Here is a 7,743-nt window from a genome sequence, read left to right as displayed (position 1 = left end):
ATGTTATTGAAAACAATCTCTGCACATCTTTTGAGGCGAGATTTAGGCTGTATTCCTTTGAATAGCACGCAACTAACAAAGAAACACAAAAAGTTGAAGATAATCTAGAAGCAGTCAATTGATGCTTTTTTATACTTTCCTTCCAATATTCAGATTAGTGGTCAGTAAACTTGGTTTTGTCCTTGACTAAATAAATAATGGTATTTAATGTTTATGAATCGGCAATATGACTGTTCATCAATACCGTTCTTCCTTTCATCTTAATCCATTTATCATTTGTTATTTTCGTGATGTTTTTCATTAAAAATTAATTGTTGTACTTGAAATCATAATTGTCACATTGGAGCTCTCATTGTATGACAATGCATTTTGTCAGTAGTGTTTACCATAATAATAAGCATTGAAAGGGTGTTAGAATGACACGATAAAGTCCAGAATGCTCAGCTGACGCTGGAATCTTCATGGCAAAAAACATGGAAATACTCCAGTGATGCGATGAGGGTGAGGATGTCCTGCGTAAGTTTGTTGCTTTTTGTTTCACTAATTATGATGGATATGTCATCATATTTTTTTATTGAGCTACTTTGTCTGTTTTCTTACTTGATTCTTCAGGGAAAATCTGTGTTTTTTTTTACTTAGGATCTTAAATGCATGAAGCTTAAAGCATAAGTTGCTCTGACTACATTAGATTGTTACAGATTTAGCTAGTTTAATGGTTATGATACAGTTACTGGATATAAAGAACTGTATATAAAGTTTTATGTAGTCTTACATTTCGGATTTGTATGTGATCTACTGGTTATTCATCAATATGCTTTTTTACATATTTAACTAAATGCCGTCGCTACTGCCCCCCATGCTGCACTCACTCATCTGGACAAAAAAGACTCGTAGGTCAGAATGCTGTTCATAGACTTCAGTTCAGCATTTAACACAATCATCCCTCAACAGCTCACTCACAAATTGGTCCAGCTGGGACTAAACACTTTACTGTGCAACTGGCTGTTGGATTTCCTGACAGGGAGACTTCAGGCAGTACGGGTCGGCAGTAACACATCCAGTACCATCACACTGAACACAGGGTTCCCCCAAGGATGTGTACTTAGCCCCCTCCTTTACACCCTGCTGACCCACGACTGCACACCGTCACACGACTCCAACCTCTTCATCAAGTTTGCGGATGACAGGACTGTGGTAGGTCTCATTAGCAACAGAGATGAGACAAACTACAGGAGCGAGGTGAGCAAACTGGCCAGGTGGTGCAGTGTCAACAATCTCTCTGAATGTGGAGAAGACGAAGGAGATTGTTGTTGACTTAAGGAGAGTACACACTCAGCATGCTCCTCTGACCGTCAATGGTGCGACTGTGGAGAGAGTGAGCAGCACCAAGTTGCTGGGGGTGCACATCACTGAGGATCTCTCCTGGACTAACAACACTGCAGCACTGGCCAAGAAAGCACAGCAGCGTCTTTACTTCCTCCGCAAACTGAGAAGAGCAAGAACCCCAGCCCCCATCATGTGCACCTTCTACAGAGGCACCATCGAGAGCCTTCTGATTAGCTGCATCACTGTGTGGTATGGTGCCTGCAACGCGTCCTGCTGCAAGACCCTCCATCGCATAGTGAGAGCAGCTGAGAAGATCATTGGTGTCTCTCTCCCCTCCCTCCAGGACATTTATGGAACCTGTCTCACCCGCAAAGCCTTCTGCATTGCAAGTCATCCCACCCACTCGACACACAGCTTCTTCATGCTGCTGCCATCAGGGAGGAGACTGCGGAGTCTCCAGGCCAGGACCAGCAGACTAAAGGAGAGCTTCATCCACCAGGCGATCAGGAAGCTAAACTTCCTCCCCTCTCTTGCCCCATCTCCCCTCTCTTGCCCCATGCACCACTGAACTCTGACCTCATCCGCAGGTCCTTCCACTCCCAACCTCCCCCCCACCACAATATACACTGACCCGCACTAGTCACTTAATGCACTTTATGCATTGGACTGCTCACTACCTCATTCAGCATCGGTCTGCCCGTCTTCAACTACCTCTTCTGACAGGTTAAACAAAGCCTGCTCTCTTTGTCACTTAAAATAAACTAATAAGCTCTTTGCACTACCTCACATGTACTACATGTGGCAGAATTGACAATAAAGCAGACCTATAGACCATTTTGCAAGATGTAAACATCTTGGACCAGATTTGTTTACATCTTGCAAAATGCTCTATACCTTTTAGGAATCTTATAAGAGGGCAACATAGCCCAACAAATAATATGTAACACATAATAAAAATATGTTTATTTTATTTTTGCCAAGTTTTGTGTTTACAATTTCCATAATGGGTGCTAGGCCTACATGTCATTGTGAAAAAACATGTCCTCCGTCCAACACCTCTGTACCTCTCAGCTCCGTTAATAGTCCTACTTTCCTTTAGGCTAATTCCGTATTTGTTTTACTATATATGTGATAAGTTAAACTAACTACTGTTGGGTTCCGGGGTTAGCACTGGTTTGTGTGTTGTGTGTGTGTGTGTGTGTATGGCCCGAACACATGGATGTCAGGTTACAGATCCACATGTTCACTGTCTGCGTGTGAGTGTGCCCCGCCAGCTGCCACTAATCTCTCCCTCGTTAGTCTTCGTGTTATCACCTGGTGCTCATTAGTTTTGCCCCTTTATATTCACTGCCACGTCTCACTGTCCCTTGTGCGATCGTTAACTTCCGTTGATACCGTGCCGGTCCCTGCTATCCAGTCTTGTCTTGCTAAAGATTTTTGAACTTACCTTGTCGTGTGGATGTTTTTTTTTTATTACCTTGCCCTTGGATTATTTTCTCCCTGTTTTGGTCAGCGCCCGCTGGGAATTATCTATGCCACTCCTCCGCCACCCACGCCTTGCCCTGCTGCGTCTACGTGCCCTGAACTCTACCGGTCGGATCCGCCTGTTCACCTTGTCTCGGGACTTCCTCTCTGCCCTCCACTTCTGCCATCTCAAGCGGACCCTGGACTCTCGGGCTGTTGACTCTGCCATTGACGCGACTGGGAAACGTTCTGACCGCCAGCTCTACCACCTCAACGGCCTCTGGACGTCGGGCCTGCTACTCGCCCTTCTGCCATCTCCAGTGCTGTCCACGACACTCCGCTCCCGACCTGTCGACCCTCACTACACCACCGCTGATGCTGCCGTACACTGGGTTCCCCAGTTGGCCTCACAGTAAACTCCTGCTTCTGGGTCTTCCCTTCGTCCAGCCACTACTGAACTCTCCCACTGCTTTAGCCTGTGTGTCATTGGTCAATAAAAGAATCATTGTTACCCACATTTGAATCCGTGTGGTTATATCCCTGACAGAACGATCGCACCACTATGGATTCAGCGGGTTCAGATCCGTTGCGGACGGCCCTATCGCAACAAGGAGCGATACTGGGACAGCAAGCGACCCGGCTCAACACCGCAGCACAGGCAATCGGTGCGCTGCACGCCCAGGTAGCTGAGCTTGCAGGCCTTCTCCAAGCCATGCAAACCGATGCCGCTGCTCATACAGAATCTCTTCGGCCGGAGCCTCATGTCAACAACCCTCCACCCTACAACGGTGATCCGAACTCCTGCCGTGCATTCCTATCCCAATGGTCTTCAGTCTCCAGCCTCGTCGCTACACCTCTGAGAATTCCAAGGTGAGCTTCGTGCTCACCCTCCTGTCCGGGCAAGCCCGGGAATGGGGTATGTCTGTTTGGGATGCCCAGACACCCTGCTGCGCATCTTTTGTGGAGTTTCGGAAGGAAATGGAGAGGCTGTTCGACCGTTCGGTTCAGGGTGACGAAGCTGCGGCCAAACTTTCACGCTTGACACAAGGTTGAGCATCCATCACGGACTACGCCATTCGTTTCCAGACACTCAGTGCCTCCTGCGAATGGAACGCCGCGGCGCTGCGAGCTCGTTTCTTGGAGGGCCTCAACGACTCCATCGCAGATGAGCTGGCGGTCATGGATGTCCCCACAGAACTCGAGAAACTAATTTCTCTCGCACAGTGAGTAGAGTCCTGGCTGGACAGCCGCCGACGACAGACAGCCAATCCCTAGCGTCGGGTAGAATCTCCAGAATCCACGGGCCTCGATCCACACCCTCCTACGCCCGTGGATGCTGAACCTATGCAGCTGTGGCGGCTCCGCCTCACACTCCTGCTTTGCTGTGGGAAACCCGGCCACTTCGCCATCAAGTGCCCGTTAAAAGCCAACGCCCACCAGTAGAACGGAGGGTACTGGTGGGCAAACTCTTCTGTCCTCTCCCCGGGTCGTCCCACACCCAGCTGTCCTTCAACCTGGAGTTCCAGGGAGTGACGCATTCCGGACTAGTCTTACTGCATTCAGAAGCCGAGGGCAACTTTATAGACCGTGACATGGCCCGGCGGTGGCAACTCCCTTCCGTCCCTCTCTCCAGTCCAGTATCGGCCTGGTCGCTGGGTGGTGCCCACCTCTTCACCGTCACTCACTGCACCCCTAGCGTAAGTCTGTTTATTTCTGGGAATCATCGTGAGAACATCGTGCTGTACATACTCAAGTCCCCTAACAATACCATTGTCCTCGGGCATCCGTGGTTGTTACAGCACGGTCCTCACGTTGATTGGGGTAACAACACTATTCTTTCTTGGAGCCCATCTTGTCATGTATCTTGTCTTGGTCCTCCTTTGTCTCCTGTCTCTGTTTCTGTGCTCCTCAGGTGGAACCCGTCAACCTGACCTCCGTCCCGGCGGAGTACCACGACCTCTGTGTGGTCTTCAGCAAGTCCCGGGCCACCTCTCTTCCTCCTCATCGCCCCTACGACTGCGCCATCGAGCTCCTTCCCGGCACTTCTCCTCCCAGGGGTTGTTTATTTTCCCTGTCCGGTCCTGAGAGAGAGGCCATGGACCAGTACATTCGCGATTCTCTGCAGTCTGGACTCATTCGTCACTACTCCTCTCCAGCCGGCACCGGATTCTTCTTCGTACAGAAGAAGGATGGCTCCCTATGCCCTTGCATTGATTATTGAGGTTTGAATGACATTACTGTCAAGAATAGGTACCCCTAGAGAATCGGCTCTTTGTCAAAGCGGAGAAGTGCGAGTTCCACGCCGAGTCTGTGACGTTCCTGGGCCACATAATATCCACCACGGGTATTCAAGCTGATCCCGCCAAGATCGAGACTGTCGCCAAGTGGCCCATACCTGACTCTCGTAAGGAGTTGCAGGGATTCCTGGGGTTCGCCAACTTTTACCGGCGCTTCATCAAGAACTTTGGTCAGATTGCTGCACCCCTTATGGCGTTGACCTCCACCAAAGTGTCGTTTAGGTGGAATCAGAATGCCCAGGTTGCCTTTGATAAATTAAAGTCCCGTTTTATCTCTGCTCCTGTCTTGTCTGTTCCAGATCCTGATCGCCAATTTATTGTTGAGGTCGACGCATCTGACGTCGGAGTAGGCGCAGTCTTGTCTCAGCGGTCCGCTCACGATGGGAAGGTTCCCTGTGCCCATTTCTCCCACCGCCTCAGCCCAGCAGAATGTAATTACGACATCGGCAACAGAGAGTTGTTGGCAGTCAAGTTAGCATAGGGTGACGTCACTGGTTGGAGGGAGCAGCGCAGCCCTTCCTGGTCTGGACGGACCATAAGAACTTGGAGTGTGTCCGTTCAGCCAGGAGGTTGAGTTCTCGTCAGGCCCGCTGGGCACTCTTTTTCGGCCACTTTAACTTCACCCTCTCGTTACGGCCCGGGTCTAAAAACACCAAACCCGATGCCCTTTCCCGCTTGTTCGAGACCCCGGTTGAGAGGCTTTCGGGCTGATGCCATCCTCCTCAAGGGGATGGTGGTCGGGGTCATCTCCTGGGGAATCGAACGGTGGGTAAAGGAGGCCAGCCGGCGGTGCAAGTGCCAACAGAGTGTCCAGCGGGTCGGTGGTTCATTCCGGATGCACTGCATCAGTGGGGTCACTCATCCAAGCTGGTTTGCCATCCAGGAGTTCGGGGAACGCGTGCCTCGATTTTTCAACATTTCTGGTGGCCGTCATGGATCACCGATGTCAGACAGTTCGTGTTGGCCTGCCCGACTTGTGCCCAGTCCAAACCCAGTAATCGCCCTGCCGCTGGTCTGCTTCACCCTCTCACCCTCCCCTCCCGCCCCTGGTCACACATCGCCCTTGATTTTGTTACTGGGCTTCCCCCTTTGGACGGCAACACCGTGGTTCTCACGGTGGTGGATCGTTTCTCTAAGGCGGTCCATTTCATTCCCCTGCCCAAACTTCCCTCATCACGGGAGACAGCGCAACCGCTCATTGATCATGTCGTCTGGCTCCATGGGTTGCCGGTTGACCTGGTTTCTGATAGGGGTCCGCAGTTCACCTCCCAGTTTTGGAAGGAATTTTGCAGACAGATCGGGGCCTCAGCAATCCTCTGGCTTCCACCCTCAGACCAACGGGCAGTGCGAGCGGGCCAACCAGGATCTCTGGAGAATGCTCCGCTGTCTGACATCTGCCAATCTGAATTCCTGGAGCCAACAACTATCATGGGTGGAATACGCCCATAATTCCCTTCCTTCGGCTGCCTCAGGTTTGTCCCCTTTCGAGTGTTCCATTGGTTATAACCCTCCGCTCTTCCCATCACAGGAACCCGACGCTGCGGTACCCTCTGCTCTGGCTTTCATCCAACGTTGCCGACACATGTGGCAGAGAGCCAGGGAGGTTCTGGCCCGAACTTCCAGACGTACCAAGGCAGCGACCAACCGTCACCGGCCCTCTCCTCCTGCCTATGTGTGTGGTCAACGGGTTTGGCTCGCCACCAAGGACCTGCCTCTCTGGGCGCCATCTCGTAAGCTGGCATCCAGGTTCATTGGGCCTTTCCATATCACCAAGGTGGTTAATCCGGTGGCCATCAGGCTCAGACTTCCCCCATCCCTCGGTCGGGTTCACCCTGTTTTTCATGTCTCCCGGGTTAAACCTGTGTACTCCTCCCCTCGTAATCCTTCCTGCAGCCGACCCCCCCCCCACACACACACACACACACACACACACAACCACTTCTGGTGGATGGTGCTCCTTCCTATTCGGTCCGGAGACTCCTTGACGTGCGTCAGCGGGGTAGGGGGTTTGAATATCTTGTGGACTGGGAGGGCTATGGTGCAGAGGAGAGGAGTTATTGGTTATATCCCTGACAACTACATTCTAGTTCAGAAAACAGACAGAGGTGATTGTTAAAAAGGCACAGTGATCTTAAGAGCGACATCGAGAAACATGTGTGTTTGTATTGTTTCTGTTCAAGGCGCTGCAATTACAGACCTGTATTCTCTTTTACATAAAATGTCACGTTGTCTCATGCTGTTCTGATGGATTGAATGTTATTTAATCTCTTGTGCTGAAATTATATTTGATGTGATGCAAATGCTGTAGGGAGTCAACATGTGCAACAATACCGGAAAAGGTAAAGAAAAGGGCAAAGCCGCTTGGCTCTTGTAACCTTGGAGTTCGCTCTATGTCAGTGCAGCCCATTAAAAAGGAACTGGGCTAAATTGGATTGGAAGTTGTCATCGCAATCATGTTTCTTTCTATTGTATCCTCTTTATGAAAAATGTAGATAAAAAATGCAATTTGGGCAAAGCCCTTGATTTATGAAAGAGTGCTTGAAACCCTGAGCCGTGCGAGGCACAGCAGCTTCACTCAAGGTCTATGGTATTGTATCGGAAATGGTTCAATATGCACTTAACGTGCAGACATAAACCTCTTTCTGTCCACGTTTAG

This window comes from Triplophysa rosa, linkage group LG15 (genome assembly GCF_024868665.1).
Source record: "Triplophysa rosa linkage group LG15, Trosa_1v2, whole genome shotgun sequence".
NCBI classification, from domain to species: Eukaryota; Metazoa; Chordata; class Actinopteri; order Cypriniformes; family Nemacheilidae; genus Triplophysa; species Triplophysa rosa.
Note: the sequence above shows the minus strand (reverse complement) of the source record.